Source organism: Sapajus apella, unplaced genomic scaffold (genome assembly GCF_009761245.1).
Source record: "Sapajus apella isolate SASKATOON/1434 unplaced genomic scaffold, GSC_monkey_1.0 scaffold9, whole genome shotgun sequence".
Classification (NCBI taxonomy): Eukaryota; Metazoa; Chordata; class Mammalia; order Primates; family Cebidae; genus Sapajus; species Sapajus apella.
This window is the reverse complement of record NW_022436949.1, coordinates 2,835,880-2,859,656: the sequence shown is the minus strand read 5'-3', so window position 1 is coordinate 2,859,656 and position 23,777 is coordinate 2,835,880. Positions and strand designations below refer to the sequence as shown.

Sequence of the window (23,777 nt, the reverse complement as noted above, 5' to 3'; positions counted from 1 at the left end):
GGGAATGAAAAAAATAAAAGAAACCAAGAGAAAAGGTTAGTAGTTTTGATTCAAATGGTCTTAAAAGTGGGTACTTCTAAATTTAACTGAGCGAGGAAATAACAAACAGGTATATGTGAGAGATAGAAAGCACAGTAATTTTAAAATGACAACTCCTTATGTGGATTTTGAAAGTTTAGAAATGCTAACATTTCCCATATAAAACTCCTTAAATATTCTAAATGGCAACCAAAGGAAGTAAAAATCATTAAACAATTTAAAATTTTTAACATGAAAAGAGACAATATTTATTTTACTACTGTGTTATATTTATTTCAATGACTTTTTAAAAATAATTGATTCAGATAAATCTCAGTAATAACTATAAGGTTACAGAAACATGTTAGTTGATTTATTTCTTCTTTCAACAGCATCCTACCATAATTTATTTCTGGTCCATTCATTAATTCATAAATATATGTAGACATTTTGATGTAGTTTTATTTATACATTTTGTTAGAAAAGGGGCTTATTTAAGAATAATATTGTGTAGCATTTATATCCAAATACCTTAATATAGATTCAGGAGCTTTAATTGGAATTTACATTGTTTTATATATATATCTCTATATATGTTATATATATGATAAAAGAGAATGAGTGTGTAATGTAAAATAAGTATAAGTTTGTAATGATACAGTAATTGAGGTATATAATTTTCAGGAAAAATGTGCTTGGGGTTAACTAAACAAAAAATGTTAAATCTGCCATACTAAACTTATAAATATTGCTGAAAAATTATTAAAGAATTACGTAAATGGAGAAATATACCATATTTAATGATTTGGAAACTCAATGCTTTTTAAGACATCAGTTTTCCCAAATTACAGATTCAATGAAATTACAATAAAATTTTGGGTAGGTATTTATTTAATGTAGTAATTGACAGTCTAATTATAAATTTGGACGTATAGAGTGGAGCAACACACACTGGGACGTTTCAGCTGATAAGGGGTGGGAGGAGGAAGAGGATCAGGAAAAATAAGTAATGGGTACTAGGTTTAATACTTGGTTGATGAAATTATCTCCACAACAGACCTTTATGACACAAGTTTACCTTTGTAACAAGCCTGCGCTTGTACCGCTAAAATTAAAAGTTAAATAAATAAATAAATAAATTTTGATAGAAGTATAAGTAATCTAGGGTAGAGAAAAAAATTATAAAGGATAAAGTATATATAATTAATACCATTTAATTTTGAGAGCTATTACAATGCTACATTAATCAAGACGTGGTATTGGCAAAAAGACTGACATATAGTTCAGTGGAACAAAATAAAAAGTATAGAAACATACCAAATTACATATTTTCAGATGATTTTTAATACAAGTACTAAAGAAATTCAATTGAAAAAGAATGTATTTTTTAAGAAATGATGCTGGAACAATCAGATATCTGCTGTAAAAAAAGATGAGGAGAGAGACATTAACCCATCCTTCACATCCTCTCAAAAAATGAATCTCTAAATGCCCCAAAGACTTAAAAGTAAAATCTAAAACCATGCAGTTTCTAAAATCTCTGTAACTTGGCTTCCTCATTCTCAACAACAAGCAAAAATCATGGCCTCAAAAGAATCATTAATATCAAATCAATTGCTAACCATTCCATAATGCAGTAGAATGGCTCAATTGCTTTGGAAAATAGATGGCCAAATGTGAGTGATGTTATGTTTACTTTTCCCCTTTGTGAAACACAGAATCCTAATAAACAGACCTTGTTTATTTTAATGTCTTATTTTAGATAAATAGGCCTTATTTATTTTAGATAAATAGGTCTTATTTATTTTAAATGAATAACTCTTGTTTATTTTAATGTCTAATGTTAAAAATATTCTTGTTGAGTTTTACCATTAGTTATGGAATGTTGCATATACATAAACTAATCTCTCTTTAGTCATGCTAGTCTTGGCAACAATGTTTAGTTTTCTTTGTCTCATTTTAAATGCTACCTACTCTGTGAAATCTGTTAAATTTCTACTTCTCTTTCCTACCTCTACATGTCACATAGACAGGTACCTCTCTCCTGTGTATAGTCACATTCTACATATTCCCGTTAGAGATTGAGCTCACTGTAGTAAATTGTTACCTTAAGTGTCAGTCTCCTCTTCCTTGAAGTGAGATACCACCTTTTACACAAATTAAACCCAGTGCCTGGGACAGTAATTAATATATGTTCAGTAAGTATTTTATTACAAAAATATATTGTTTTGTAAATTATTTATATCTTCGTGATTTTTCATGTTTTACTGTCTATCCTTAGATTTAAAATACATTTATTCTTACTTATTTACTCCATCCTCTTTTCTTTTTTTTAACTTTTTTCTGCCACTAATATTTTTACTTTTTAAAAGTTTCTAGATGAAACAAATTTCTGTTGTCTTCTCTTAACAAGAAGACCATGAGATACTAAAATCAGTATCAGAAGACAACAAATGTGCAGGCATTATTTCAGTTCCAAGGGTAAATTGTGAATTGTACACTAAAGAAATAAGTACAAAGGCCATTGGCTCAGGTCTTTGATTTTGATCTATGGGAAGACTAATTAATGATAAGCTTTCTATAAAATTTGAGATGTCTTTTAATTAATTCTTTTAAATAATTAATATTCTTCAAACCTCTAACATATTTCCATATGCAAAATGAAAGATTAAACATACATATAAACAAAACTTTATACGAGCTATTTAAAAATCTAAAATATCTAGTTAATTTATCTTTCTTTTAAATATAGTAAACAGATATTTGAATAGCGTAAAATTAATAAAATTTCCTATTTCCAGTTATTATACAGAGGTTGGTCTTTAATGTGAATAAATAAAGGCATTTCAAACCAAAAAAGAAGGTTCTTAGGTATTGTAGCCTTTGACTAAAATACGTATTAGAAAAAAAGAAGATAAACTAGAAAGAAGTAAACAAGTTAATATAATAAGCAGGTTTTTAAGAAACTCAGTCATTTTTATTTCATTCTCTCTTTTGGGAGTTCCAGAAGGATTATTTAGGTTTGAGTTATATGTATAATCTAATGGAATATTAAGAAATAAACACATTTCATTCTTGGTATTTCAAGAAGAGGAATATATTAATAAATTGACATTGGATATCTAGCGTTTCTCTTCACTTTACCTTTCTTTGTCAGTGGTGGAGCAAGTTACCCAATACAAGCTTTATTAGTAATAAAGATGATATTTATGTTCTTCATCTATTCTATTTGAATGAGTTGGTTCAAAACTTAAGTAGGGAAATGTGCTGTTACATTGAACATATTCATATCCTAACACATGTCCAGGAAGATGGTAGGGCTCCAGCTACACAGAATAATTTTAGAGCTGGTAGGAATGAGAATCAATATTTATATCAATCATTATTTCACAAACAAGGAATGTACCATCTAAACAAGTTTATTAACCTTTTTAAGGGATTATAGTTAATTCATGGTAGAAGTATGCACTAAAATTCCAATTTGTTGACTGTCATGGTCATGTGTGTTAAAGACTCCTTCCAACTGGTGGTATTTGAATATTCATGACCTACAAAGCCAGAGGACCCCAAATTTTATATGTGGTTCCTTCTCTTATTACTCGTTATGCTATTCAGTTTTCTTTTATGCAAAATGCAAAAAGCATTATAAAATAGAATGTATATATATATATGTGGATAGTCATTTGTAAACTAAACTGTTGGATACTCAAGCTCATTATATATTCACATTATAACTCTTTTTCTAATTTGAATCATAAAATAAAATATGAACTCTTAGTGAGCAAATATTTTAAAATATTAGTAGCATTTAGCAACATTAAAATAATAAAATGTAACCAGACAGTTAAACTACATAAGAGTTTAAAACACATTTATTTGAAAGGTATAAAAGTTAAAATAAACTTTATGATAATGGTGAAATTAATATTTGTCATATAAGATGAATTTAAAACTATACTAATATGCCATTTAGATGTTTTCCTAGCTAAACAAATAAGCAAAAAATTTCTTATTCATACTGCCATTCATTTTAGATGCTGTTTGTCTTTTCTATCCCTTTTTTTGCCTTCTAAACCAATTTCATTTGCATTCATTCAGCATTATCTTCCATTTTGTTACTATATTTGACAGTTATTTTAGTATCAAACACAAATCACAAAAAAATTCTAAGTGAAAATAATGTCTTTAAAATAATTTGTTATACTCTCAATAAAATAGTTTGAGAAAATAGGCAGGTTCAAATGAAGAACTGTCATTTAATCACTTCTTTCTTTTTAATTCTAATTTTTATTCTAGATTCAGGGAATGGATTTGCAGGTTTGTTACATGGGCATATTGTGTGATGCTGAGGTTTGGGGTAAAATGGTTGATACACCCTTCTTTCTACCTATCATTGTTACCTGTGGGATGATTGTACTGATGGTGTCTCTGCATGCATGATGATATCCCTAATCCCAACTTTATAACTTCACATCAAAGTAAATAATTTTATATTAGGGAAAGAAAAAAAAAGCAATCTGAATATATTTAACTTTAAACAAGTCTTTTCTTACACAGCGACATTCTATTAAGAATTTTTTTTTAATCTAAAAGGCAAGTTATTATACTTTATAAGTTATTTTTGTAAAGTATCCAATCTAATTCTTATAATTTGTTTTAATTTTTAGAGCATTCTCACCAACATTCTTTAATTAAAATTGGACCCCAAAGTAATGCATAATAATTATTTCAAAGATGCTGAAAATTGGTAAACAACATTCAAAACTGGGTTCAAGCCCGTCAAAAAAGTCATATCAAACTGGTTACTAATGAATATTAATTTTGTAATCACTCAGGTTAACTGTAATTATTTCGAATGCTGCCAATATTTTTTTATTTTATTCAATTTTAACAAATTTTATTGAATGCTTATTTATCAAATGCTTACTATGTTAGAAATTGACCTATCCTGCAAATGACAGTATTGTCATCTCACTGATGCCAACACTATTCCTGAACTGTATGCAATAAATCAGGAAATTGTTACTTCAGGTTAACATATCAAAACCATATATAACATTGGGGCATGCACTGAGATTATTGAAATACTAATACCCGAGTTGATTTCTTTTTTTTACCATTTGTCTAAACTCACTTGTTGACTCTTTGTGCTATCCTAGAGGACCAGAAATGGTTGCTACATAGAGTCAGGTCATAGAGTTCTCCACATAACTGTTGTAGAAGTCACTCTGTATTTCTTCTCTTTTTCTTGTGGCCTGAAATGAGGTCAGAGGGGCAGTAAGGGCCAGAAAAATTTGAGCTTTCTAGGCCATCATATATATGTCTCTGGATTGAAATTGAAATTAAAAGGAAATGGCGGTTGAGCATGGTGGCTAACACTTGTAATCTCAGCACTTTGGGAGGCGGAGGTAAGCAGATCCATGAGGTCAGTAGTTCGAGACCAGCCTGGCCAGCGTAGTACCCCATCTCTACTAAAAATACAAAAATTAGCCTGGCATGGTAGTACCCACCTGTAGTCCCAGCTACTCGGGAGGCTGAGGCAAGAGAATCACTTGAACCCAGGAGGGGGAGGTTGCAGTGAGCCGAGATCGCACCATTGCACTACAGCTTGGGTGGCAGAGTGAGACTTCGTCTCAAAAAATAAAAAAGGAAATGGCCTGCAGGAAAGAACAAGGTACCTGAGGCATCTCATCAGTAGTCTAATCAGAAAAGTGACTTAGTAGCCATTCTAAAACAGCCTATGCAGTTACTTCTGGAATTTGCTGCCAGAAAAATACTGTTCTATCCTGAATTCAAGTTCTGTAATTGCCACCTAAGCAGAGCAGTAGAAGTAGAAAACAACGAAGTACAAAACAGTCCATCAAATGTTTCCAATTTTATGCTTTGCTAGCACCCAACCCACTTTGTTTATGTTTTTATACCATCCATCTTATATACACCCTCAGGCAAATGTGCACATATCCCAGAATAGTAATACACAAAGTGCTACAGTACACATAATTACTCCATCACAGCTTAAGTTTATATTTTTAGAGTGTAGAAGAGAATGTGAAAGATTCCTCTCTCTTGCAGATTAAATGTTCTTTGGTATTCAGCCTTGAAAGATGATTAGCACTAATAAAACCTTTCAAACTAGGGAAACTTCTATAAACTATCTCCTCTATATACTGTTTGGCAGATATGTAGAAGAATAAATTTTAGAAATTCCAGAATAAGGAAACTTCAAAACATTACAATGTATCACATTGATGTCACGATGCTTATTCTAGGGACTACATCCAAACATGCACCATCACCATGGAATTATTAAGTGAAATGTTGTGCTTATGTGGAGGAAAGGACAAGCAACATTCTTTTTTTTTTTTGGATTGATTTTTAGGTTCTGGGGTACATGTGCAGATCATGCAGGATTGTTGCATAGGTACACCCATGGCAATGTGGTTTGCTGCCTCCATCACCCCGTCACCTACATCTGGCATTTCTCCCCATTTCATCCCTCCATTCTTAGAAAGGTAATGTGAGACACAAGAACCTCCAGCTTCAGAACCTCTGAAGCAGAGAAAGAGAAATGTTTGATTCGAACATTTTATTTCTCTCCTCTTATTTTTTCCCTCCGTTTACAAAGAGAATATGCACATATTAAACATGCAAATGGAAAATTAAAGAGAAAAATGTCTGTTGTTGAATAAGTTGAGATGAGATTCTTTCAGCAATGAACGGATTATTCACTGTGTGTCTTTTCTGTTTCAAGGCACTCTGCTAGGCACCAGGGATACATTAAAAAAAAAAAAAAAAGACACAAAGAGTTCCTCCTCTGATAGATTTTCTAGAGTGCAGACAAGTAAGATGTTTGGATAATATTATGTGATACATGTTAGCTTGAATTTCATACTATTCTAGGAGCACTTAGTCTCACATGGATTTTAGAGGAAACAGGAGATGGAAGGATTGACTACCCTACCTTTCCCAGGTCTTCTATAACTGCAGCCTATTCCTGAATTTTGATCTACCTTAAATCTTTTGACACACAGATATATGTATACATATGCGAATATAAACATGTTTCAGACTGTGATAGCTTTAATTAGAATCCATAAGAAGGACTAAATCTCGCTTGCCTTATTTCTCTCCCTCATTCTACCCTGTACATAATGTCAGAGGTCCTTAGAAGATAAGATCTATTTCTCAGAACCCCATTTCAGTGCATCCTGTCCCTGTGTTTTTCCTGCATTTTAAACTCCTCTGTAGCCCTTTCTTGCTATGTACACATAATTTATTTTAATATGTTTTTGGCATAATTCATCTAACATGATTTATTGTGTGCTTTCTATATGCCAGTAATTTCTCTTTTTTTAACTTTTATTTTAATTTCAGGGTACATCTGCAGGTTTGTATTATAGGTAAACTTGCATGATGAATGATTACTTCATCATTCAGGTAAAAAGCAGAGCACCCAATAGTTGTGTGTTTCTTTATCCTCCCTCTCTTCCCATCCTCCACCCTTAAGTAGGCCCCAGTGTCTGTTGTTCCTGTCTTGTATCCATGTGTTCTTATCATTCAGCTCCCACTTGTAAGTGAGAACATGCAGTATTTGGGTTTCTGTTCCTGTTAGTTTGCTAAAGATGATCATCTCCAGTTCCATTTGTGTTCCTGCAAAAGACATAAACTAGTTCTTTTTTATGACTGCATATATATATGGCACATTTTCTTTATCTAGCCTGCCATTGATGGGCATTTATGCTGATTACAGGTCTTTGTTATTGTGACTATGCTGCATTGAAAATGCACATGCATGTGTCTTTATGGAGAACAATTTATATTCCTTTGGGAATATACCCAGTAATGAGATTGCTGGATTGAATAATAGTTCTGTTGTTACCTCTCTGAGGAATCACCGCACTGCTTTTCACACTGGCTAAACTAATTTACACTCCCACCAACAGTGTATAAGTGTTCCTTTTTCTCCATGATCTCATAGCATCACATCTCTTATTCTTTCACTTTTTAGTAATAGCCATTCTGATTGGTGTGAGATGTTATCTCAGTATGGTTTTGATTTGCATTTCTCTAATAATCAGTGATATTGAGCTTTTTTTCATATGATTGTTGGCCACATGTATGTCTTCTTTTGAAAGTAACTGTCTGTTCACCTCCTTTACCCATTTTTTATGGGGTTGTTTGTCTTTGTGCTTATTGGTGTATTTAAGTTCCTTATATATATTGGATGTTAGATCTCTTTCAGATGCATAGTTTGCAAATACTTTCTCCCATCTTGTTGATTGTCTTTTTACTCTGTTGATAGTTTCTTTTGCTGTGCAGAAGCTCTTGAGTTTAGTTAGATTCCACTTGTCAATTTTTGCTTTTGTTGAGATTGCTTTTAGTGGTCTTAATAATGAAATCTTCACCCACTCTTATATAGAGAATGGCCTTGCATAGGTTGTTTTCAGGGTTTTGGGTTGTATACTTAAGTCCTTCATTCATCTGGAGTTGATTTTTTTAATAAGGTGTAAGGAAGCGGTCCAGTTTTAGTCCTCTGCATATTTAGCTAGCAAATTATCCCAGCACCATTTATTGAACGGGAAATCATTTTCCTATTGCTTGTTTTGTCAATTTTCTCAAAGATCGGATAGATATAGGTGTGTGGCCTTATTTCTGGTCTCTCTATTCTGTTTTCTTGGTCTATGTGTCTGTTTTTCTAACAGTACCATTCTGTTTTGGTTACTGTAGCACTGTAGTATAGTTTGAAATTCGGTAACATGACACTTACAGTTTTATTCTTTTTGCTTAGGATTACACTAGCAATTTGGCTGTCTTTGGGTTCTATATTAATTTTCAAATAGATTTTTCTAGTTCTGTAAAAAACCTCATTGATAGTTTTATAGGGATAGTACTGAATCTGTAAATTGCTTTGCGCAATATGGCAATTTAAAAATACTGATTCTTCCTATCCATGAGCACGGAATGATTGCCATTTCTTTATGTTATCTCTGATTTCTCTGAGGAGTGTTTTATTCTCATTTTAGATAATTTTACCTCTGTAGCTAGCTGTATTCCTAGGTATTTTATTCTTTTTGTGGCAGTTGTAAATGGGATTGCATTCCTGATTTGGCCCTCAACATGGATATTGTTGGTGTATAAGAATACTAGTCATTTTTGTACATTGATTTTGTATTCTGAAACTTTATTGAAGTTTTTTATCAGCAATAGAAGCTTTTTGGGGGAGGAAAGACCATGGGATTTTCTGTTGTACATATAGAATCATGTCATCTGCAAACAAGGATAGATGGATTCCCTCTCTTCTTATTTGAATGCCCTTTATTTCTTTCTGTTGTCTGATTGCCCCAGCCAGGGCTTCTAATACTATATTGACTAATGTGGTGAGAAAGAGCATATTTATCTTGTGCTAGTTTTGAGGAAAATGCTCTGAGCTTTTTCCCATTAAGTATGATGATGGCTGTGTATTTGTCAGAGATGGCTCTTATTATTTTGAGGTATGTTCCTTCAATTGCTTGTTTATTGAGAGTTCTTAACATGAATGAATGTTGAACTTTTAAGAGCTTTTTCTGCATCTAGTGACATTATCTTGTAGTTATTTCTTTAGTTTTCTTTATGTAATGAATCAAATTTATTGATTGACATATGTTGAACCAACTTTGCATCTCAGGGATAGAACCTACTTGATCATGTTGGGAATAGCTTTTTGATGTGCTGCTGAATTTGGTTTGCAAGTATTTTGTTGAAAATTTTTGCATCAATATTTATCAAGGATGTTGCCCTGAAGTTTTCTTTTTTTTGTTGTTGTGTCTCTGCCAGATTTTGGTATGAGGATGATGCTGGTCTCATAGAATGAGTTGGAGAAAAGTCCCTCCACCTCAATTTTTGGGAATAGTTTCAGTAGGATTTGTACCAGCTTTTCTTTGTACATCTGGTAGAATTTGACTGTGAATCTACCTAGTCTTGGGATTTTTATAGTTGGCAGGAAATTTATTACTTATTCAACTTCAGAGCTCATTATTGGTCCATTCAGGGAATCAGTTTCTTCTTGTTTCAATCTGAGGAGCGTGTATGTGTCCAGGAATTTATTCATCTCTTCTAGGTTTTCCAATTTGTTTGTATAGAGGTGTTTATAGTAATCTCTGATGGCTATTTGTATTCCTCAGTGGATTCAGTGGTAACATTCTCTATGACATTTCTAATTGTGTTATTTGGGTTTTCTCTCTTTTCTTCCTTGTTAATCTAGCTAGTAGTCTTTTTTTTTTTTTCCAAAAAGCAACTCTTGGATTTGTTGTTTTCAATGATTTTTTTTTATCTCAATCTCCTTCAACTGACCTATGATTTTGGTTATTTCTTGTATTCTGCTACATGTGGAGTTGTTTTGCTTCTCTAATTCTTTAGGTTGTGATGTTGGGTTATTAATTTGAGATCATTCTAACTTTTTGATGTGCACTTTTCGTGCTATACATTTTTTTCTTAACATTGCCTTAGCTGTTTCTCATGCATTTTGGTATGTTGTATAGTTTCAAACAACTTATTTATTTCTGTGTTAATTTCATTATTTCTTCAAGAGCAATTCAGGAGTATGCTGTTTAATTTCCATTTAATTGTATGGTTTTGAGTGATGTTTTAGTCATGATTTTTTTACTGCATTGTAGTCTGAAAATGTGTTGGTATGCTTTTTTTTTTTTAATTTTGCTGATGATTGTTTTAAGTCCAATTCTGTGGCCAATATTAGAGTATATGTCATGTGTACACCAGAAATTTCTAAGGACTTTATATCCATTGTTTTTTCCTGTAGTCTATATCTAACGAAAAGTACAACATCTGACATATAGGCCCAATAAATACTTCTTGAATAATGTTATAAAACCATACCAATTTGCAGTTGTAAATTTGACTTAGAGTGACTAAATAACATGACTGTGTCCCAGAAGTGTAGCTCTCAGCTCCCTTTTCCAAGCTAGTATTGAGCTTCACTTGGTATCTCAGCTTTATCAACTACTCTTGGGCTATTCTTTTGCTGATTCTTGTATATAACTTCAAACTATAACAACATATTATTTCTTTTCCCCATGATTTTACAATTATAACTATCAGAAATGTAATCATTTTTTAATGAAGCTATGTCTTGTTTCTTATAAACTGGAATATTGTTTTAAAATATTCTCTTATTTTCCTTTTCAACAGTTCTAGCTGCAGTTTTACCATTTAAACTAAGCTAATATATCCAGTTACAAACATACAATTTTGTTTTGCAAATGATGACATACAAATTAAAACTCAATTTTAAAATAACAGACAGTCATTGGCCTAGAGAAAAGAGTAAAATAAAGACCTCGAGAGAACCAAAAGTCAAACTCTTGGCTTTGATATAAAAAAAGTTCTTGAGACCTGATTAAAGGAAGCTGAAGGAACAAAATATAGTAAATGATAAGCATCAAAATAACTGGTACATAAATTATCCTCAATTATATTTATTATAAATATTCATCATTTAAAACGTTATAGTTATTAAATTATTATTTAGTACTATATCATATGAGCTATTTATGGATGTGTGTGTATACATATTTTATTCACAGCATTTTTATAGACTTTAGCAGCATAATTATTGAAGAAAAATAAAATTCCATTAAAGGGAAAATAAGTGTACCATAAGAGTCTAAGGAAAGTTCAATTGTTTATGTATTTGATAGTTTCCTTGGCATAAATTATAACAGATAACTTTAGCATCCCAGTCAGACATTTTGTTTTAATTTTATTGTTTTATATAATTCAAGGGTTATCTACCTCTCAAGTACACAGAACTCCTAAAAGCTTATCAAAATTCTTGTTTCTAAGCCTCATCATTCAAAATCAATATCAGCAAGTTTGCCAGGGTGCTTAGAAATCTGATTATTAAACATTCATAAGACAGAGTTGATGCTGATATATGTAATCCAAAGATCACACCTTTGACATATAGAATAGTCAGTAGAGCCTGTGACAAGGAAAGAGAAGGAGAATTTTCTAGTGATGACAGGACCGGTAGAATTAAAGTACAATAAAGTAGAATGTAACATGTACTTTAATTTTACTGGTCCTGTCATCATCAAAAAATTCTTTTTTACTGAGTGTATTTTCCATGCTTGTAATATGAAAAAATAAATCAAATCCAAATTTTCAACACAAAATAACTTTAAATTAAGTTTTACATTTTTGACCTAATCTATGGCATAACATTGTCTTTTAAACACAAAATTAACATGCAAGCTTCTCCTCTTCCTGATCTTTTTTACTATAAAAATGTGATTTCAAGTTGTATTTTGTCTACACGAAATATGTCCCTGGATTTCCTGGAGTTGAATATGTCCCTGTATTTTCCTGGAGTTGAATGCGAAACTGTGAGGACTATGCATTTGTAGTCTTGTGATTTGGGCAGATTAAAAGTAATGACCTTTTGGAATTATTAAAATAGAAACACTTATTTCAAAAGTTCTAATTTATACTATGCTACAGATAGAAAAAAAAAGATTTCTGATTAGCCCAGATTTCATTTAACTAAAATTAGATCACTTTTTTAAAAATCAGGATGAAGAAAAAAATATAAAAGAAAAAAATAAGCCTAAGCTAAAATGGAAGTCTGTCTAGCTACCTAAATTTATCCAAGGGTAGTGTTCACTGAAGCCCCACTCCTAGAATTAAATCTGCAGAATGACTGTGATAGCATGTATAACATGACAATCCAAAGACACTTTATAAGCTTTGTCAAAGACAGCTTGACTTTTACCACACTACTTCATAATGATAGTAACACACACAAAAAAATCCATATTATAAAGCCAAAACCAAAAGATAGCCATGTCAACTTTTAGTTTAGTGGAAAAACAATTGGTTAACAGGGAACTCTGGTAATTTAATTGCTGCTACTAATAATATTTAACTTTTATTTTCTGTTCTATAATGCCACAATATACTTTCAGTATGTTGGTATTATTACTAGAAAATATACCCATCTTTATGACAGAAAAAGTGTGATTACCTACTTTCAGATTCCTCAGAATGAATAGGTATGTTATTCATTAGGTGTGTTATCTGCCAGTCCTCTGCTGTATTATCTTAATATGAATAGGATAGAATAGACACCCGTTATATCTGTTTAATGATTAAATAGCAAAGGAAAAGTCAATTATTCTTCTTTCCTCCCCTTTTTTTCTCTCTTTCTCTTTCTTTCTCTCTTTTTAAATGAACAACTTAGCTTATTTGTATTTACCACCTAATTTGGCTTCTACAAAACAGTTATGAGAAGATACATGCATTATGGGTATAGCAAAAGATATTCTATGAATGTATCTGTTTATACTTCTCAGGAATTGCAAAGAGTCTGACATTTTATTTTGCGTGCAAGTTCACAATTTAGCCAGCCACTGTTTCATAGATGTTAAGAGAAGCTGCAGCTCCTGGGCCAGGAACAAAGGACTCATGGTGTTACTGATGGATAAGCTTCAAGTTCATATCAGTTCTCCTTGTCCCCCATACATTATGTTCAGATATATATGAATAAATAGTCTTAGTAACATAGACCTCCAATGTCAATATTGCTAAAATACTTTTTTGATGAAAAATTGTTGACTGTCATTGTGCTAATGTTAATAATGTGCCTGACCCCTGTATGATGATCTAAACAAACACATGGGAAGAGAAACCAGCTTCAAACAAACTTTATTTGATAAGAGTATATCAAAACAGGACTGTATTCAGGAAATATGCTGATCAGCTGTGAATGGAAATCATTATTTAAAATGTTGGTAGTATAGATTCAGTCTGCAAGAAAAAGAAAATTTTTCAGTATCATATTGGTTATACAAACTTACCAGTTGGATTAAAATGAAAGGCTGAGTTATTAAAATTAATGGAACAGTTTGTTTTTTTAATTCAAAATTGATGACTAGGGACATTGCATGCCAGTTTGCTTCAGAAGAGAGATCAAAGTTACCACTGAATGGTCAGGATTTGAATGAAAAATGGAGGGAAGTCAGCCAGGAATTCTGAGAGAGCCTGTGGAAAGAGGCTAGAGAGCAGAGAAAGGAAGGAGCAAAAGTCTAGCTGAGACTAACCCCAGAGGAATTCATAGCCCAGTGGAAAGGATGGGTGGGAGTACTTTTCTGCTTCACTTACCCCTCTGATAATCTGATAATTGCTAAACTATGGGGATCCCCTCCACCCTTATGACCCAGGGCAACACAATCATTGGTGATTGGAGAACTTCCTGGTACCAGAGAACCTTGTGGCCCACTCAGGCAGGCATCCCACACCTCCCTCAGACCCAAGCTGAGATGGCAGGCACCATACTGGTAGTGCACGTGTGGTGCCAATCCTCTGCCCTGGAGATCCTCTGCTCTTAAGCCACTGTACCACCAGACCATACACAACCATACCCCACAACCTGCTTTAACTTTGGCAAGCACAGGGATTGTTAGTTCCCTGGGTAGTTGTGGGACCCCTGGGTATCTAACCCTCAGCATAGATCACCCCTTAGGAAGAAAGAAGCACAGCCCACCAAAGCACCTCTTGGGACAAAGAAAACATGGGTTTGGTGCCAACTGGTAAAGGAGGAACCACCAGTACTCGAGCAAAAACATGGAAAGGGGGTCATTTCTTGCCTCCCACCTGCCACTGCACTGTTCTTCCCATCGCATCCCTATGAGCATGCACAGAAAGAAAGCACCTTTTGTACTTCTCCCTCATTGAAAGTGAGCATGCACTGAAAGAAAGTGCATTTCATGCTTCTCTGGTGGCTTCACAACCAGTGAAGATACTGAAAGAAAGCATTTTTGGGGCTTTTCCATTGGCTCCATCCCTGCTGAAAGTGAGCCCATGGTGGCTACAGCTTTTACGAAGGGTGAAGTCCAACTCCTCCTCCCTAAACAGAGCAACAATATCCTGGCAATGAAGTACAGTCCATGGAGCTGCCTGACCTAACTAGGAAAAGAGGCTGTAACCCCAACCTCCATCCTAGTAGTAGCTGTTAGAGAAGTAAACTCATGGCCCACAGCCACTCTCTGGCTTGGAACCAAAAGGCAAAGTCTTTATAAACAGAACATCATGAGCTCTGTGACAGGGACATGATAAGAAAGTGGATTATGCTCCTCTGGCTCTGGATGAGGAGCTGATGCACATCCTCCCTCCTTCACCTGAGGCTTCAGAACACCACATTGTGACCTCTTCCTGTCACCCTGTGAGGGAGAGAACATCCACTGGACACTAGCTTACTGGCCAGCACTTATGCTTAAGCACCATTAGCTGAACTGCAGCCTGAATTGTACCACCAAACAAAATTACATCCCTACAATGAGCAGCATCTGAACAAGACACCTCATGAAACTTTCTGCAACCAAGGAATCAGTATAGAACTTTGGCCCTCTGACAACACCCATAAACAAAGCCAGTCAATCATACACAACATACACCACAGTCATATATTCAAGGGGAAAAAAGAAAAAATAATTTAAAAACTTCATTCAAATGATAGGAAATTGTCAGCTTCCTTGGATGAGAAGAAGTTAGCACAAGAACTCTGGCAGTACCAAAACCCAGGGTGTTTAATTATTTCCAAAGGATTACATTAACTCTTTAGAAATGGGTGCTTACCAAATTGAAATGTCTGAAATGAGAGACATAGAACTCAGAATCTGGATGGCAAGGAAACTCAATGAGATCCAAGAGAAAGTTGAAATCCAGTACAAAGAAGTGAGAAAAACAAACCAGGATATAACAGATGACATAGCCATATTAACAAAGTAACACAGAATTTCTGAAATTGAAAATTTCACTATAAGAATTTCAAAATACAGTTGAATACATTAATAATAGACACAACCAAGCAAAAGAAAGAATTTCAGAGCTCAAAGACAAGTCTTTTGAATTAACACCATCAAATAAAAATAAAGAAAAAAATAATTTTAGAAAACAAAGGCTTTAAGAAATATGTGATTATGTAACGAGACCAAACCTGTGAAATTTTGATATTCCTTAGAGAGAAGAAAAGGTAGACAACTTAGAAAACATACGTGATTGTGCCTAAACCCGGGAGGCGGAGGCAGCAGTGAGCCGAGATTGCGCCACTGCACTCCAGCCTGGTGACGGAGCAAGACTTTGTCTCAAAAAAAAATAAATAAATAAAACATACATGATTGTATACTTCAGGAAAATTTGTTTGATCTTGCTGTAGAGGTTGACATACAGGACAAGAAATTCAGAGAACTCCTGAGAGATACAGGCTGATGATCCTCAAGACACCGTAATCAGACTACCCACGGTCAACAGAAAAGAAAAAAAATCTTAAAAGCAGTTAGGGAAAAGGGTAAAATTACCTATAAAGGGAATCCCAACAGACTTCTCAGCAGAAACCTTACAAGCCAAAAGAGATTGGGAGCCTGTTTTGCCTTTTAAAGAAAAAAAAAATTCCAGCCAAGTTTTTTTATCCTGCCAAACTAAGGTTCATACACAAAGGAGAAATAAAGTCTTTTCCAGACAAGTAAACACTTAGTAAATTAATTGCTACTAGACCAGACCTGCAAGGAATGCTCAGGAAGTTATAAACATAGAAATGAAAAAACAATACTTCCTACCACAAAGCACATGTAAGTACAAAGCCCACAGACCCTGTAAAGCAACTACACAATAAAGACTACAAAGTAACTAGTTAACAACACTATAGGAAACTAAGCCTCAAATATCAACATTAATCCTGAACATAAATACTTGAAATGTTTCAATTAAATGACAAAGTTCCAAACAGTTTAAAAAAAATAAGCCCCAAACTCTGCTGTCTTCAAGTGACCCAGCTCACATATAATGACATTTGTAGGCTCAAAGTAAAGAGAAATAAAATGATTATCATGCAAATGGAAAACAAAAAAGAGCAGGGATCAATGTTCTTGTATCAGATATAACAAATTTTAAAGCAATAAAAGTAAAAAAGCACAAAGAAGGATATTACATAATGATAAAGGGGTAAATTCAACAAGATTTAACCAATCTAAATATATGTGCACCCAACATTGGAGCAACCATATTTATTTAAAAATTACTACTAGACCTAAGAAAAAGACAGCCATACAGTAATAGTGGGGTACGTCAAAACCAAACTTATAGAACATTAGACAAATCCTCAAGAAATAAATCTAACAAAGAAATTCTGAACTTAAATTGAACACCTGACCAGTGGTCTTAATGTACATCTACAGAATACTCCACACAAAAACTACACAATGTATGTTCTTCTCATATGTACATGGAGCATACTCCAAGATTTACCACGTTTGGCCATAAAGCAAGCCTCAGTAAATGTTTTAAAATTGAAATCATACCAAGTACTTTCTTAACTATAGTAGAATCAAAATAGAAATTACTAGAAAGAGGAACTTCCAAAACCACATATAAATACTAAATAATTTATTCCTGAATGGCTTTTAGATAAACGACAAAATTAAAACAAATCAAAAAAATTATTTGAAATGAATGAAAATAAAGACACAACATACCCAAACCTCTGGGATACTGCAAAAGCAGTATTAAGAGTAAAATTCATAGGGTTCAACAACTACATAAAAAAATTAGAAAGATTTCAAATTAACAACTTGATACTGCACCAAAAAGAATTAGAAAAATAAAAACAAGTCCAAAGTTAGCAGAAGAAAACAAATAACTAAAATCAGAGCAGCACTAAATTAAATTAAGACCAAAACAACAACAACAACAAAAATACAAAGCATCAAAAAAAGAAAAGTGGTTGTTAGAAAGAATAAACAAGATTGCCAATTTTAAAAAGGAAAATGGAAAAGAATATTCTCAAATCATAATGAAACTAAATTTAGAAATCAATAACAAAAGATAGTTGGAAACCTCAAACTATTTGGAAATTTGGTAGAAGCGTAGTAAATAACTTATGAGTTTAAAAAGTCCCAAAAGAGATTAAAAATATTTTAATAAAATAAAATTAAGAATACAAATTGTAAAGCTATTTGTATGCAGCAAAAGTAGTACCAAGAGGGAAATGTATACCATTAAATGCATATCTTGCAAAATAAGAAAGACCTAAAATCAGTTACCTAAGCCTCTATTTTAGGATGCTAGAGAAAGAAGAGAAATATAACCCTAAAGTATGTAGAGGAAAATAAATTATAAATATTAGAGTAGACTAATAAAATTTGTAATGAACAAAATAATAGAGAAAAAAATTACAAAACAACCAACCAGTCCTTTGACAAGATGACTGAAATTGCTAAACCTTTAGTTAGGTTAACCAAAAAAAAAAAAAAAAAAAAAAACCTCAAGATTTTAATTACTAATATCAGAAATTTTAAAAGGGTCAACCCTACCAATCCCATGGATGTTAAGGAATATTAAAGGAATTGTATAAACTATTATATGCCTTCAAATTTGATAACTTAGGAAAACATGGGCAAATTCCTTTGAAGATATACTATCAAAATATACACAAGGAAAATCATTATATTAATAGGCCTATGTTTTTAAAAATGTTGAGTCAATAATAATCTCTGAAAAAGAAAATCCCATTGTCAGATGGTTTTACTGGTAAATTCTGCCAACCACTTAGGAACTAAGTAATACTAATGCTCTACATTTGCTTTCACAAAATAAAAGCAGAAGGAACTCTATCTTGTTCTATGAGACCAGCATTACTATAATATTATTGTAATACCTAAATCAGGTAAAGACATTACAAGGAAGAAGAACTACAAACCAAAAATCTCGAGTTTAGATGTGAAAAAAAGTTGAGAAAACATTGACTAATAGAATCAAGTAATGTATAAAAATAATTATCTATAATAACCCAATGGGAATTATGCAACTTAGCAATGGCTGGTTTATTATGGAACAATCAATCCATTTCATCTGATATACCAACATAATTATATGACCATGTCAAGTGATGCATATGAAGCAGTTAGTCAATTCCAACACCCCTTCAGAATGAAGCAAGAACAAACTGTCTAGGAGTTTCACACTAGGAATATAGGGGAAATTATTCAATTTGATTAATAACATCTATAAGAACCTACACTAACTTGATATGTAAAGGTGAAAAGCAGGATGCATTTCTCTAAGATCAGAAACAAGGTAAAAATATGTTTCTCACCACCCCTATTCAACACTGAATTGGAACTACTAATTAATCCAAAAAGACAAGAAAAGGACACTAAGAGATTAAAAAGTAAGCAATAAAACTGTTTCTATTAACAGATGAAATGATGGTCTATGTAGAAAATCTCAAAGAATCATGAAAAATAAAGCTTCCTAGAAGAAGCAAGAATATCAGAGTCAAAAATCATAAGGCTAATATACAAAAGTCAATTACTTTTCTATAAACTGGCAATAAACACTTGCAAATAATTTTTTTTAAATTTTTGATTAGCACCAAAATATAAAATACTTAGTTATAAATCTCGTCAAATGCACATAAAATATAAAATCTATAGGCTGAATACTACAAATCTTGAGGGAAAAAGTCAAGTAAATGGAGAGATAGTCTATGTTCATAAATTGGAAGGCTGCTTATTTTTAAGATGTCATTCTTTTCCACTTTATTGACTCAATGTCATTTCAATCAAAACCCCTGCAAAGTATTTTATAGATATTGACAACTTGACTCTAATGTTTGTGGGGGACAGCAAAGAACTTAGAAGTATCAACACAATACTGAAGAATAAAGTTGGAGGATACAGACTACCTGACTTAAAACCTTACTATAAGCCAAAGTAATAAAATGTAGTCTCACACAAATATAGTAAATTGATCTTTGGCAGAGGTGCAAAGGTAAGTAAAAGAAGAATAGCCTTTTTTAAAAATTGTTCTGAACAAAATGGACACCAATACAGGGATTGTGGTAGTTAGTTGCTGGATATACCTCATCTAACAGCTTACAGAAGAACTGCAGAAATTGACTACATTGTCTGTATCTCATTATATCTTACCTAAAGTAGAATTATGTTAAAAGTCTGTTTATCAGCTGCTGTCCATCAGACACCTCTTACTGATGAACTGCAGTGGCATTCAAGATCCATGAGAAGTAGTTTACAAAAATCTTCATAAGGTGTGTCTATTTTTCTTTTTCTGATATAGATTTTTTTGAGGAGAGCTAATAGATGATTCACAGATTGTGCTAATGACCAACTTTACATGCCTTCCTCAAGGATATTTTTCCTCACATTTACATGGGCTGGGAATCTATTGATGATGTCTGACGTTTGGTAAAGTACTGTCACCTTATAATAGTGTATAAAATTTGAATTTGGTTTGCCAGATTAAGAATGATTGCATTTATGTAAATCAAGTTAGACTTTAGTGTACTATACACAGTTTTGTTATTTAACATTCCATAAATACTTTTATCTATAAAAGAGACATTTATAAATCAAACCATTTTACTTATCATAGCACTGCTATCAGAGCCACTTCTGTCTTGGGAAGTCAACAATCCTTCAACAGAGAATATTCATTACTTTTCTGTTTCCCTTTCTCACTAACTTCTAAATAAAAATCCATGATAAATATATCTGATTGGTGGAGACAACATGCTAGCTGTAAAGAGGCAAAATAATTTTTTGATAACAGCAATGCACACAAAGTAAGAGATTTTCCTGAAATCCTAGATTTACTGTTAATAAGCTCTGTGTCTTGGGAAAATTAATTACTCATTGTGCCTTACTTTACACCACAAAAATGGGATTATACTGTACTTACATTAAAATGTTGTAGGGAAGATTCAATTAGTAATTTATCATAAAATTCTTAAGACAAATGCTGACAGGACGAACTAAATTAGTATTGGTTACTTAACAAGATTGTCATTATCATAAAGTTACTATTTTGATCACCAATTTCATGAGTATTTGACATGTTCAACTTGTTTATGGGACACAAGTTCTGCCTTCTACCAATATTTGCAAAATCAGAAAGTCTCCAAATTTAGAAGTGCAATTTAATTATGGGAAATAAAAAAGAATAACAACATTACAAAACATTGTTCCCAGCTCAACCTGTTAATCAAGTTTTTATTAATTCCTTTTATCCTACAAATCAGAAAAAAATTTACCCACATTTTAATTTTAAATTATAACCATCAAAGTTGAATTTTTGGATCTGGAGCTATTGATCATCCCTTGGTACTCACTGTGCCCATAAAGTTCCAGTTTTGGGAGACTGTCATGTCATTATATTATTATATCATGTAAGACAAACCTCATTAATTATGTTATTTTATTATACCATCATTCATTCCATCTAGGCGGAATATTATTACCCACAAATGAATGGTGGTTTGAAAAATTAATGTGAACAAAATCTTTATTATTATTATTTTGGGTAGAGATTAGATCTGGCTATGTTTCCAAGGTTAGTCATGAACTCTTGCCCTCAAGGAATCCTCCTGCCTCAGCCTCCTAAAGTGCTGCAATTACAAGCATGAGTCACAGTACGTGGACCAAAATACTTGATTTAAAAGTGAGTGATTATAGGAAGTAACCTGGGAAAATGGCTTAATCCAGTCTGAGAGGGTAGGTGCAGAAGACCTTGACATACATACCTTGTTATAACAGAAAATAAAAATGTGATTTAAAAAAATCATTCAGGCATGTCACAAAGACCATGAAGCCAAATCTCATTATAATTTGTAAAAGTAAGTGTCTGCAGCTTGAGGATATGTAGGACAATAACAGGAGAAAATGAATTGAAGCACATCTAAGATACAGCATCTTATATGCATTAATCTTCTAATGGTGTACAGAATGTATTTCATCTTTACTTTGGAAAAGTAAAGTGAGCAGGGTACCCAGGAGTGTGTGAGTGAGCAAGCATGGGATCTGGCCATAGTGCACAGCCAAGCGTGCTGACAATGTAATGTGCAAACTCCATACGAACAGTGACCACAGATGGAGGTTGATTTTTTCATCAACATTATAAGAAAGCAATGTTATTTAAGGACCTGCTGTACCTGTATAAGAAGTATAATTTTCTCATCATGAAACCACTAAACAGTATAGTGCTTAATAGGTTTTTTTCTGTGTGTTAAATGTCTAGTGTTATTCAATGTTACTATTAGAGACCAGAAGTTTTACTCAACGAGTCATTCTCCTATGAAACAATAAATATAATTGGGAGAAATAACAGTCAATAATTTTTATTAGAAAAAGGTCACATGAAAATTAAGTATACATCTTGCCACTTTGAAATATATTTTGGATTGAGGGAAAAATCATTTGCATCTACCCCATTGAAGTTCAGGTTTTCAGGGTTTTTTTGTTTTGTTTTGTTTTGTTTTTTTGCACTGGAGTAGGAAAAAAGGAATTTGCTTTAGGGGCATGAAACATTTTACGATAAGACTAAAATCAACAGAGTTTAGATTTCAGTAGTCAGAATAAAATAGTTTGGGTTGTGCACTGGCTCACTACTGTAATCCAAGCACTCTGGGAGACTGAGGTGAGTGGATCATGAAGTCAGATGTTCAACACCAGCCTGACCAACATGGTGAAACCCTATTTCTACTAAAAAATACAAAAATTAGCCAGTTATGGTAGTATGTGCCTGTAATACCAGCCACTTAGGAGGTTGAGGCAGGAGAATTGCTTGAACCTGGGTGACGGAGGTTGCAGTGAGCCAAGATTGCGCCACTGCACTCCAGCCTGGGCAGCAGAGTGGGACCCCATCTGAAAAGAAAATAATCTAAAATATTCAAGATATTGTATAAAACCACAGATAAATGTGCAAAGAAATAATTAAGCATATTTTATTACTATGAGTGAATATGACATTTAAAGCTATGTGTATTCTCCAAGTCAAAAATTCCCTTTGTAAATAAGCCCAGGACTACCCATAAACACACTATATAAATATTGGGCCATCTCAATGCAGAATTAAATACCATATTTTACTAAATGAAAGGAATACAAAAGTAAGTACCTTAATGCTGGATTTCCCTACCAAAATTGGTTGACAAATATTCAATGGTGATGATTTTAATAAAAATTAAAAATAATTGCTAATTTTATTTGTTATATTGTTGTGGAGACCTATCTTATTAGTCATATTTAAACTTTGTAATTTTAATTTATTGATTATCAGCATAAAATCACAAAATATTTCTTGAAATTATTAAGAGCTAACTAGCTTATGTGACTTTTGCTAACAAATATCATTTTAAATAATTGCATAATTTTTTTAATGACATCCATGGCAAGTTCCCAGTCTTTTACACATTAACATAACAAATGAGTTTCTTTGTAGTTAGGTCTTTAAGAAAAATCCGAAGGTGTGTTACTTTATGACTTCACACCTAATTTCTCTTATTCTTTGATGATAGACAAGGTGCCTGGCTGCCTTGTCTCTCTTATGTGAATGGTTGAACATCTCTTGTAAAAATGGAATACAGTATGCTGTAGGAATTACATTGAAAATCCTCAGTGAAGGGAAAAAAGGCTCTGGGATCTTGGATCACAGTTCCAAGAGAGACAAATTTATACTTACAACAATCTGCCTTTTATAAATGCTATATAAGACCCTAGAGGTCTTTTTCCCTATCACTAAGAATTTTTCATGCATTTCTTACAATATGAAAAAACTGTGTAATATTTATATGTTGTTGCTGCACATTAAGTGGAATCTTGTAAAGTCTGTTTTAGGTTTGTGCTCAAAAATCAATTTTAGTATTAGATTAAAATTTTGCTTTTAATAGAAATAAGACTTCTTAACCATTGCAATAA

General features: G+C 32.8%; 1 long non-coding RNA gene across 1 annotated transcript; it reads right to left on the bottom strand.

Moving 5' to 3' along the window:
• Window positions 1–2,008: 2,008 nt before the first annotated feature.
• Window positions 2,009–7,987, bottom strand: LOC116551186. Its single transcript, XR_004268758.1, has 3 exons — window positions 7,898–7,987; window positions 6,031–6,032; window positions 2,009–2,021 (listed from the first exon to the last, which is right to left on the bottom strand). It is a non-coding gene; the product is annotated as an uncharacterized LOC116551186 (long non-coding RNA).
• Between the last annotated feature and the right edge of the window lie 15,790 nt (window positions 7,988–23,777).